The 11980-nt window shown below is 47.3% G+C and overlaps 1 long non-coding RNA gene across 1 annotated transcript; it reads right to left on the bottom strand.

Annotated features, from left to right (window-relative positions):
• Nucleotides 1-9315: 9315 nt before the first annotated feature.
• LOC130130621 (uncharacterized) lies at nucleotides 9316-10159 on the bottom strand. Its single transcript, XR_008812172.1, has 3 exons — nucleotides 10081-10159; nucleotides 9564-9596; nucleotides 9316-9431 (listed from the first exon to the last, which is right to left on the bottom strand). It is a non-coding gene; the product is annotated as an uncharacterized LOC130130621 (long non-coding RNA).
• Nucleotides 10160-11980: the final 1821 nt, after the last annotated feature.

Here is an 11980-nt window from a genome sequence, read left to right as displayed (position 1 = left end):
CAACTTACAAAACTGAGCTATGCAAGGTACCTGTAACGTCTGACAGAATCCAGTGAAGGACATTTATAAATGCAGAAAGTAAGGACTTTGTATAAAGTCTTGTGAATCTCAGGGAACAGGATACTACCTCAGATACTGACAGCAGTTGAGCTGAGTGATTTATCGTTTCGAAATTGATGATCATCCGTGTGTACATATAGGGGAAACATTTTGATTCTATGTTAAAACACAACTTTGATAACAGGATAAAAAACGTACTCTTCCTCTGTTCTCCTCCTAAGAGGTCCATAGTCTGCTCTGTAGATACTGATGATATTTTGTAGGGTGTATGCGTTTAGGCAGTTTGGTTCTAGGCCTGGTTGACCAGCCATGCATGTCGGAGTGTTTGGCACTTGGTTCATTCTTCTTACAACCTTATGTGGAATAAATAAAACCAAATTTAGAACATAGAAAATGCAGTCAGGAAGCACCACCGACATTTCTGTTTGTGTAACCTGATATAGATACCATATTTCATATAATAATATATCATTTTTAACAGAGGAATGGCATATTTACAGACAAGTTGTAGAAAAAAACAATTTCTCAAGATCTCTATCGCCTTTTTGAAATATATATAATATGTAAGGTTTTTAAATACGAAACATGATATTTCAGAATACCTTCAGCAGTAGATATTATCCTGCATATCAGTGACAATGTCAAGATATTTGTCCATTGATTCATCCAAAATAATGTTTCAAACATGGATAACTGGTAAAATCCTCAATGACAATGAGGGAAAGATGATGTGTGCACATCTTTACAATGCAATTTTTTCAAGTAATAAGCAATCAACTATAATTATTATAATACCAAAAGCAGTTATGCTATTCCAAGCCAAGCGCTTTCAAACTATGGTAAATGTATGTACATGCCTGCAAAACAGTCTATTTAAGTAGTATTATAGATATTTAATGTCCTCCAGCATACAAATAACTGACGGTGAGGGAGATACTATTGTCTGGTAACAGCAAAATAACATTTTACTTGCTACATAATCTTTGTTATTTCCTGACAGCAGATGTTTTACACTTCAGTCGGTATTTCAGTGCATTTCCCACACGTACACCGATTAACAATGGCATAAATACAGAAACTTTTATATACGGCTTGTGACTGAAAGACTAATTCCACCGTTATATCGCACAATAAGCAGGTAATGAGCGTAATATTTACCAGAGACTTTTTAAAAAAAAAAAAGTACCCCATTTTCTCCCCAATTGTATACTCTTCCGAGCCATCCCAGTCACTGCTCCACCCCGCCTGCGATCCGGGGAGGGTTGCAGACTACCACATGCCTCCTCCGATACATGTGGCGTCGCCAGCCGCTTCTTTTCACCTGACGGTGAGGAGTTTCACCAGGGGGATGTGGCGCGTGGGAGGATCATGCTATTACCCCCAGTTCCCCCTCCCCCCCGAACAGGTGCCCCGACCGACCAGAGGAGGCGCTAGTGCAGTGACCAGGACACATACCGGCTTCCCACCCGCAGTCACGGCCAATTGTTTGTAGGGATACCTGACCAAACAGGTGGTAACATAGGGGTTCAGATCGCTGATCCCCATGTTGGTAGGCAACGGAATAGACCGCGACACTATCCGGACGCCCCAGAGCAGCGTTCGAAATTCTCCATGGCGGAAGGCCTCCCGTATAGCCTTAATGCCCTTGTAAAAAGCACTACTTGTAAAGGCAACGTTGCCGCTGTGCCCTTCGTAGCAGTTTTTTTCCTCATTGTAATCGGTTTCAAGCCAATTTTCTGCTGTCAGTGCGAAAGTGCCCCCACATTCCTCCCATTTCATTTATGTCACTCGCAACCCTTGACCCTGTGCGCTCATTTACAATTGCCCAGCGCCACTGCTGGGTTGGCAAGGGGCGGTGTAGGGTGTAACGCATGGTCTAACGTTACGTCAGCTAGCTAGCCAAGCAGCTCTAACAGGTGAGTTTGAAGATAAGTTACATGCATAACGTTACCATATTCCAATCGATCATAACATGTGAATATATTAGGCCCATATTCTGGTACTTAAGCCTATATTCCGAATAAACTGATTACATGCGCTGAACAAACTCAGCCTCCGCAAATATTCCTGTATAACGTTACCTCCTCCGAATGTGTTTTCCCGCTGTAATTCCCTTGCCTTAATGCTTTTGTTATGTCTCCAACTGCTATATGCTGCTAGCTAGCTAACCAAACTAGCAATTTATTGAGAAGTATTTAAAACGCAACAGACAGTTGCAAATACCACATAGCTACCATAATATGGTGTGTTTAAACGAATTGGTAGGAATAATTGGCCATGTTTTTGTTTATTTTGCTGGAAGTTCATATCTTTCTGTTAACCAATTCATCGCTGTGTTGGCTAGCTAGCAAGCGTTCATCGTGCCCAATGTCGATATGGCACCACTCTCCGTATCGGAAGGGAAAAAAATCCACGTCCTTATAATAATTGAAATGTAGTCTGCCGGCATTAATAACGATAAGTAAAGCAAACGTGTGCGTTCAGATGTTAGTGTGTGTGAGGTGGATCGGTTTTGGTATAATCCTTTGCTGAAAAATCTTTCACATGTTTGTATATGTGGAATTTATTACAACTTTAGTTATAAAACCTTTTCAAGAAACCTCTGAAATCAATCTTATAATATTTTCTTGTGGTATTTATTTGCGCAATGGTGTTGTGGGCTTGGATTTCCCAGTTGCCTTTGGTGCCCTGACTATTTGCCTTGGTGCCCTGGTAAAATTAGGCGTCATCCAAGGCAAAGTTGCCTTGCCCTAAAAACAGCAAATTTTGAACCCTGCCACAGAGACATCTTTTTTTGCTGCGGATATTCGTATTCGGGCTCGAACAAGTACGGATGGATTTGAGAAGTGTCCATTTCCAATCAAGAATGATAAACTGTTACTTAGTAGATTAACGGTTTGCTTTCGGAACCTCACCTTATATCCGTGAAAGTGGGCTTATAAAATAAGATACTTTATTGTCATTGTATACATACAACGAAATTTCATTTGGTGACTCTCAGACCAGCAACACTAGAAAAGGTAAATGATTAAAAAAAAGATAAAAACAAGGACAAACAACATTTAGTATAAACAAGTGAGGTAGTAAAAATGATGAAACGATAAAAGATAGCAGCGGCTCTTAAAGCGCAACATAGTACATGGGATTATTGCACATAGTTGTCCATATTGCAGCGGCTGTAGTACCAGTTAGTCCTCTGCAGCTATAGGCAGGTTGTGTGTGTGTGTGTGTGGGGGGGGGGCTACAGCTCTAGGGAAGAAGCTGTTCCTCAGTTCCTCAGCCTGTTAGTCCGGGTTTTGATGGTGCGGTATCTTTTCCCCGATGGCAAGGAAACAGACAGACACTGACCTGGGTGTGTTGTGTCTTTGCTGATGTTGCTGGCTTTCCTCTGTAGGCGGTCTGCATACACAGCATCCAGGTCCGGGAGCACCTAGAAGAAGGCGGGCCTTAAAGAGACAGAGCTAAAACGGCTTGTTTCAGACAGGATGAGCTGAGGGACTGCATAAGGGCTGGTTTAAGATAAATATGGACTTGTTTGAACTGTGAGTCATGCAAAGATACTCTAATGGAGCCCCAGAATAAAAATATAGCGCTGGAAATGGACATTATCGGGCCACTTTCATACGTCCACTTATGCCCCTTTTCCACTGCATGGTACTGGCTCAACTCGACTCTACTCCATTCGACTCTACTCGCTTTACTTTTTGGGATTTCGTTTTCCACTGCAGATAGTATTCCCTCACGGCGAAGCCCCGCCGGTCATTTGTGGGCGTGTTGACTAGTTTTTCCTCCCTTCCCTACCAGAGCCCCACACAAGTGTTTTATTTTCAAAAAACTCAACAAGACCAACTCTAAATGTGTGCTTCACTTGAACAACATTAGTGTAACTAAGAGATTAGCTGACAAAAAAATAATTTTTAATGCATAGATTTTTTACATGGATAGACACATTCATTCATTCATCTTCAGCTGCTTCTCCAGGGTCGGGTTGCGGTGGCAGCAAGCTAAGTAGGGCACTCCAGACGTCCCTCTCCCCAGCAACGCCCTCCATCTCCTCCTGGGGGATCCCAAGGCGTTCCCATACCAGATTGGAAACACCTTCGGATCCCCCAGGAGGAGATGGAGGGCGTTGCAGGGGAGAGGGACATGGATAGATTATCAACTATAAAACAAGTTTCATAACATTCACTTTGGCATTTCCTGGTTATAAGCAGAGCTGTTCAATTTCTCTTTGACCTATCAGTGGTCAGATTTTATTTATATTTATCCATCCATCCATTAGCTGAACCGCTTATCCTGTTCTCAGGGTCACGGGGATGCTGGAGCCTATCCCGGCAGTCATTGGGCGGCAGGCGGGGAGACACCCTGGACAGGCCGCCAGACCATCACACAGGGCCGACACACACACACACACACACACACACACACACACACACACATATTCACACCTAGGGACAATTTAGTACGGCCGATTCACCTGACCTACATGTCTTTGGACTGTGGGAGGAAACCCACGCAGACATGGAGAGAACATGCAAACTCCACACAGAGGACGACCTGGGATGACCCCCAAGGTTGGACTACCCCGGGGGTCGAACCCAGGACCTTTGTGCTGTGAGGTGACCGCGCTAACCACTTCTCCACCATGCTGCCCAGTCTAAATATAACTCTAAAATAAACATGAGGACCTGCCAAAGTACCCTCACTCTCATGGTTAAAAACTCCAGTTGGACCTCACAAATATAGCTGAAAACATGCACGCACAAATTGGGAACAGGAAAATCCAAATTCCATTTCACATGTTTTTATTAAAGTTGCATAAAAGTGTAACAAAATTGGGCAAAAACAAGACCTGTTGTTGGTATTGCTACATTTGTTTGTTGGTTCGATTATCTCATTGTCCAAAACACCACTAGTCCTATTATCAGCATGATGTAGCTCTTGTGTGATAATCATCAGTTTATATATATTTTTTGCAATTTTCCCCAACAGTAAAAAAACAGACTTCCCAATAACAGTCTAAGAAGGTATAATCCAAACCTGGATTCAGATGCAAAATCCATTCAGATGCCGTTTCTGATTGAGCTCCTCTGGTGCAATTCATCCAACCGACACGTACCCCTTCAAAAAAAAGAAAAAGACAACGACCCCCCCGCTGATTTGGATCCCTCAAAGGCAGGTAGACGCAATCACACCCAACGGAATCTGAATGGATTTTTTTATTTTATTTTTAAACTACATGTTCATCCAGGGCCCGGCATCAGTTAAGTGTCATGATCACAATAAAAACAGACCATTATTTAAATGGTGAATGTAAAGACTGCAGTTCATCTAAACAAAACCACCGTATCAAGGCCTAAGTTTAAAACACACACACTTCTAAAAAAAGAAAAACAAAACGGAGTATCCTTTCACTTTTCAAAAATGAAAAACAGCGACAGAAGAGTCTGGATTCGTTTTCTGCCACCGTTTCGCTCAGTAAGTTTTGAAGAACGACGCCGTTTTAGCGGTTTTGCGTTACCTTTCTAAAAAAACAAAAAATAACGTCTCCTTTTAGTTTATTTGGTTTTTATAACATAAATAATACCTAAGGCAACATCTGTTTGAAAAGGAAAAAAAAAAAGGAATAAGGGATAGAAGAAGAAAGGATAGAAGGTGGAGAGTGAAGGTGGGGGTGTGCCGAGAGAAATACCAAAATAACAAGAAAGCACGGCAAGATAGCGTGGGCCAGTTTGGCGGGTGTGTAAGTGTGTGTGTGTGTCTTTGTGCGTGCGTTGTGTATGTGCGAGTGTGTGTCTGGTCCTCAGAGTCATCAGGCAAGGTCTGCTGTTGCCACGGGTGTTACCAGTTGGCCACAGGGACTGTTGCAAATCCTCCTACTGCTCATCCCATTGGGCAACGGTCCCTGTTCTCCGATCTGATTGGCTGAAAACCAGGAACAGATGGCTTTTTCTGGGAGGTGATTGGCAGCTGTAGCAGGAAAACACTGGGACCTTGTGCGACAGCCAAGGATCTTGAGTTTGTTCTTTCCTGTGTCCACAGGCGAATAAGTGTGTGTGTGTGTGTGTGTGAGAGAGAGAGAGAGAGAGAGAGAGAGAGAGAGAGAGAGAGAGAGAGAGAGAGAGAGAGAGAGAGAGAGAGAGAGAGTGCCAATGTGCACATCTGTGTGCGAGGGGCAGCTGTGGGTTGCAAGTGTGCTTCCGCAACCTCCACCCCAGAAGTGGCCTCTGTACGTTTGCGCATGTGTGAGAGTGTGAGCGAGAGATCGAGAGAGACCGATAAAACATTTTTTTTAATGCATTTGGACATCTTCAATTTTCCACGGTGGCCTGTCATACCCCTCTCGTCAGTCACTCTAATCTACTGTCCTTTCCTCCCCTCTTCCTGTTAAACTCTCATTTGGCGAGTCCCCCGGCCAGCATCGGCCGAAAAATGAGCGTTTGGGCGCCGTGGGGAAAATCCAAAATCGGTTCAGCACGAGGTTTGTTTAAAGTTTCCGTGTCCTTGCGTGCGATCTGTGTGAACTGACCTCTGGCCCCGACACAAAGGAATGATGTTGGGGGTGTGAGAAGGAGGGCGAATGAGAAGGTGGTGTCTAGAGGGGATACAGGAGGTGTTTTCCTTTCCCGCATCACCAGTGTTGTCCTCCGTAAACTAAACTCAGCCTCTTCTCAAACATTCAAACATCTGATTGGCCGATTGCATCCTAGTGCAGGAGGCAGGATTCTGACTCTCTCACACACACACACACATATATATATATATATATATATATATATATATATATATATATATATATATATATATATATATATATATCTCCATCCATTATCCAAGCCACTTATCCTACTCAGGGTCGCAGGGATGCTGAAGCCCATCCCAGCAGTCATTGGGCAGCAGGTGGGGAGACACCCTGGACAGGCCACCAGTCCATCACAGGGCCCACGCACACATTCACACCTAGGGACAATTTAGCACCGCCAATTCACCTGACCTACATGTCTTTGGACTGTGGGAGGAAACCCTTGCAGACATGGGGAGAACATGCAAACTCCACACAGAGGACAACCTGGGATGATCCCAAGGTTGGACTACCCCGGGGTTCGAACCCAGGACCTTCTTGATGTGAGGCCAGGGCGCTAACCACTGCACCACCGTGCTTTCCATATATATATATATATATATATATATATATATATATATATATATATATATATTCTAGACACCACCGAGTGAGAGAGGCAGAAAAAGATGGACAGAGGGAGAGAGAAAGAGAAAAAACAAGGCAGCTTTGTTCCAGGTTCCCCTCTTGGTCTGTGTCAGTGTGGTGGAAATGCAAAAAAACAAAAACAAAAAACAAATCAGGAACCAGTCCTATATGAACAGTTCACAAAATTACAGGCCAGAAACCACTCCTACAATAATAATAATAATGACAATAATAATAACGTTGCCGTACATTATGAAGCAACATACACGCACACGTAGCACGGCGCGATGCACAAACACACACGTTTATGTCCCGGTTCGCCTGCGGCGGCCTCTGAGCGGCCTCGCTTAAGACGGCATCGTGTATTTGTGGCGGGGAAAACGATACTCGAGCATTTCCGCAGTCATCCGACTGGTCTAAATGTTCACCTGCGACCGGCGACTTCTTCTTTGCGGTCCAGTGAGCCGTTCTGCGATTTCCAGCACTTACGCGTTGCTGGGGATGTGAAATACTTGTACTTTTCTGTCCCGAGTTTCAAATTCCCTTCCAGAAATGACAGTGCAGACGTTGCACGGAGAGATCTCTACCAGACAAGCAGAAGGGCTTGTGTATTGGGGGAACAAGCCCACCGACCTGTCTCACACCCCAGAGTAGTGGAGCAGAAAAACCAACACACCAACCGGTGTGACCAACAAACTCACTTAAACAGAGTTAAAATCGTGTGACTAAATTAAACCCCAAGCCCCCCAAACTGAACCAACAAACAACAAAACAAAGATAATATCGTCATAGTTTAAACACGGTCGGTAGCTTAATCATTTACAACGACTTTTAAACCCCTTACAAATAAAATAATAAAACCAAAAAAATAAATCTATCTCATTGGTTGAGACATAAGCCCTGCTTAGTTCTGATTGGCTGTTTCAGGTGAGTCCCTCCTCCTCTATTCTCTACCCACCTCCTGCTTCTCGCTATCATTTGCTCCTCTTCCATTTCCCACTCTCCCCCCCTTCCTTTCTGGAAATATGGGACTGGTCCCAGTTGCTCTTCGCCGACATTTTGTGAAACTGGTGAAGGGACTGGGAATGATGGGACTAAACAGGCAAAGGGACTGGGAATGATGGGACTAAAGAGGCAAAGGGATTGGGAATGATGGGACTAAAGAGGCAAAGGGATTGGGAATGATGGGACTAAAGAGGCAAAGGGATTGGGAATAATGGGACTAAACAGGCAAAGGGATTGGGAATGATGGGACTAAACAGGCAAAGGGACTGGGAATGATGGGACTAAAGAGGCAAAGGGATTGGGAATGATGGGACTAAACAGGCAAAGGGACTGGAATGATGGGACTAAGTGGGCGGTTGAGGGTTAAGTACAGAGGGAAGAGGGTGATAAGGAAAAAGAGCAAAGCCAAAAAAAAAGGGGGGGGGGGAAAGGAGGAAGGGAAACTGCCTGGATCAAGACATGTCGAGACATCCCGTCTTTTCTATTCGCTGGTGAACCGCGCGGTTCGTGCTGAAGTTTGTTTGGTTGACTCGGGCGCTGTTTGAGAAGGCGGGCTAGGCGTGCATGCCCCGAGCACGCCGGCCGGACCCGTAATCTAACCCCGGATTAAAGCGTGTCTATCTGAACGGCCTACGCTAGGCTGAGATCTAGAATATCATTGGTCCAGGGCACAATCCAATCCAAAACAAGTTCAGATGACAAAAATGGTGTTGAACCCCCCCCCCCCCCCCCAGAATGGCTAAATTCAAAATGTGGCAAATTCAACAGAAGAGGATGGGGATGAATCCAGATAAGATCTGTTCCATTCTGAGATGGAAGGAAGGAAGGAAACAAGAGGCTGAGAGACAGAGGTTGCTAAGTAACAGAGGGGAGGGCAAAGGTGAAGGCTGTTTGACTGAGACTTACTGATTAAAAGGGATACTGAAGCGGAGGAAGGAAATAATAAAAAAAAAAAATAGGAGGAGGAGAGTTAGGAAGACGAGGTGAGGGCTGCGGATTGGTGTGTGTTTGTGTGTGTGTGTGTGTGTGTGTGTGTGAGAGAGTGTGCGTGTGTGGCGATGGGGATGAGGGGAAAGGAGGGATGACATCATTTCTTCTGTGGTGTAGAAAGCTTCTGCATCCCTCTGATCTTATCCAGCAGCTCTGAGACAAAGTCCTACAGGGAGACAGGAGGGACAAAATACACCCGAGGATTAAATAACTCAAAAGGTTTCATGGATAAGCAGTTATATAAGTTGTAAGAGAGGGGATGAAAGAAAGAAAGACGAGTAGACGGATGCTGTATTACCTCAGTAGGTTTAAAACAGTCAACCAGTAAGTCCTGCAGAGAAATGGAAAGAAAACATTACATAAAACCATGTGTGTATGTGGCTTAAATGCACGATCCTTTTTTTTTTTTGTTGGTATTTCCCCCCCCCCTTTTTCTCCCCAATTGTATCCGGCCAATTACCCCGCTCTTCCGAGCCGCCCCGGTTGCCGCTCCACCCCCTCTGCCGATCCAGGGAGGCTACCGCATGCCTCCTCCGATACAAGTGGATCACCAGCCGCTAGAGGAGGCGCTAGTGCCGCGACCAGGACACATACCCCACATCCGGCTTCCCACCCGCAGACACGGCCAATTGTGACTGCAGGAACACCCGACCAAGCCGGAGGTAACACGGGGATTCGAACCGCCGATCCCCGTGTTGGGTCGGCAACAGAATTGACCGCTACGTTACCTGGATGCCCCCTATGATCCTATATATCTGTGTGTGTCATGATACCTTTACGTGTAAGTGTGTGTGTGTTTGTTCTGAGTCTCCTACCTTGACCCTGGCTGCCCGTTCGACATCACTGGGCATGTCCAGCAGCTCATCCACATCTATCTCCAGCTCTGGAATGGCCTCCTCCTAACACACACACACACACACAAAATAGAGAGCACAGTGAGGAGACGGTATTCGCTGTGACTTCTGTCACCAACACATGCAAACATAAATATTTGGATGGCTCAGTAATGTCCACATCAATTTCAGGCAGTGGGTGGATGTAAACACTGTACGTGAGAGAGACTGAAGGTGACGGCTCTCTGTCAGCAAAACAAGGCCAATGTGCTTGCACACACATACACACACACAAAGACAGATGTATATATAAAAAAGGCAGATTAGAGCCCCACACACCCCAAACACACTCATTATATAGGGAGGGTTTAGCAGCTCCCTTTGCACTTTCCCTGCCCAAAATATACACAGTGAAGAAGAAATTTCAAGGACACACTTGCGCTATACAGCAGCTGATATTAAATGCATACTGCTTTGGGTTAAAGAGGTAGATTTACACCCCCCCCCCCCCACACACACAGCCCAAATCCAAGTCCAGCATTGCAGTCTGCATAAACGGGGATCTCCCGGTACATGCCCATTATGTACGCCATTTCTGTGCCTGGGTGGTTTATTCTCAAGGCCTGCGTTTATGTCGTGCAGTCGTCTGGAAATAGCGCGACATAAGCATTTCTGGACTGACTGACGTGGTGTTGAACCGGCGACGCGACACCCCTCGAACGGTAGAGGGCGCTGCAACTCCGTCGCCACGGCCTTTCCTGGGTGCCGCACGACTCCACATGAGATGGGTGAGAGGTGCTCCCGAGTTAAAGCCATACAGGGGGAAACTAGAAACTAGGGGGGAGGGGGGTCCCCAAATCACAAGCGATAACACCGACGGTTTTGTTGTGTGTGTCACCATCTTTCCACGCATCAACAAAAAGAGCCGCAATTATTAACAGAAGGCGTAATCGAAACCCAAGCTGACGTCTCATTAACAACCAAGGCCCCTCCAGGTCAATTATCGTTTGCACTACTAAATATTGTTAAACTGATTGATTGTTTTTAACATTACAGCAACTTTTTTTTTAGCACTGTTTGTGTGTTATAAACTAGTACTGTACTGTTTTGTACCACCTTGTGCTTTGGCAATACTGTGTAACTGAATATGGTCATGCCAGTAAAGCCCTGTTGAACTGAGAGAGAGAGGGGGAGAGAGAGAGAGAGAGAGTGAGAGAGAGAGAGAGAGAGAGAGAGAGAGAGAGAGAGAGCTTATTAAAAGGTATAAAATGAAACATGATTTTAGGGTGTCTTAGGAGGGCCTCTCTTTTTCACTTCCTCCACACACAAAGTCTCTTTTCGTGGCTTCCTGCTAGGTAGCCCCCCCCCCAGTCTCTCCTTGGGGGGGGGGGGGGGGGGGGGGGGGGGGGGGGGGGGGGGGGGGGGGGGGGGGGGGGGGGGGGGGGGGGGGGGGGGGGGGGGGGGGGGGGGGGGGGGGGGGGGGGGGGGGGGGGGGGGGGGGGGCGGGGGGGGGGGGGGGTGGGGGGGAGGGGGGGGGGGGGGGGGGGGGGGGGGTGGGGGGGGGGGGGGGGGGTGGGGGGGGGAGGGGGGGGGGGGGGGGGGGGGGGGGGGGGGGGGGGGGGGGGGGGGGGGGGGGGGGGGGGTGGGGGGGGGGGAGAGGGGGGGGGGGGGGGGGGGGGGGGGGGGGGGGGGGGGGGGGGGGGGGGGGGGGGGGGGGGGTGGGGGGGGGGGGGGGGGGGGGGGGGGGGGGGGGGGGGGGGGGGGGGGGGGTGGGGGGGGGGGGGGGGGGGGGAGGGGGGGGGGGGGGGGGGGGGGGGGGGGGGGGGGTGGGGGGGGGGGGGGGGGGGGGGGGGGGGGGGGGGGGGGGGGGGGGGGGGGGGGG

Source organism: Lampris incognitus, chromosome 20, assembly GCF_029633865.1.
Source record: "Lampris incognitus isolate fLamInc1 chromosome 20, fLamInc1.hap2, whole genome shotgun sequence".
Lineage (NCBI taxonomy): Eukaryota > Metazoa > Chordata > Actinopteri > Lampriformes > Lampridae > Lampris > Lampris incognitus.
The sequence above is the reverse complement of the archived record's forward strand: the minus strand, read 5'-3'. Positions and strand labels throughout refer to the sequence as shown.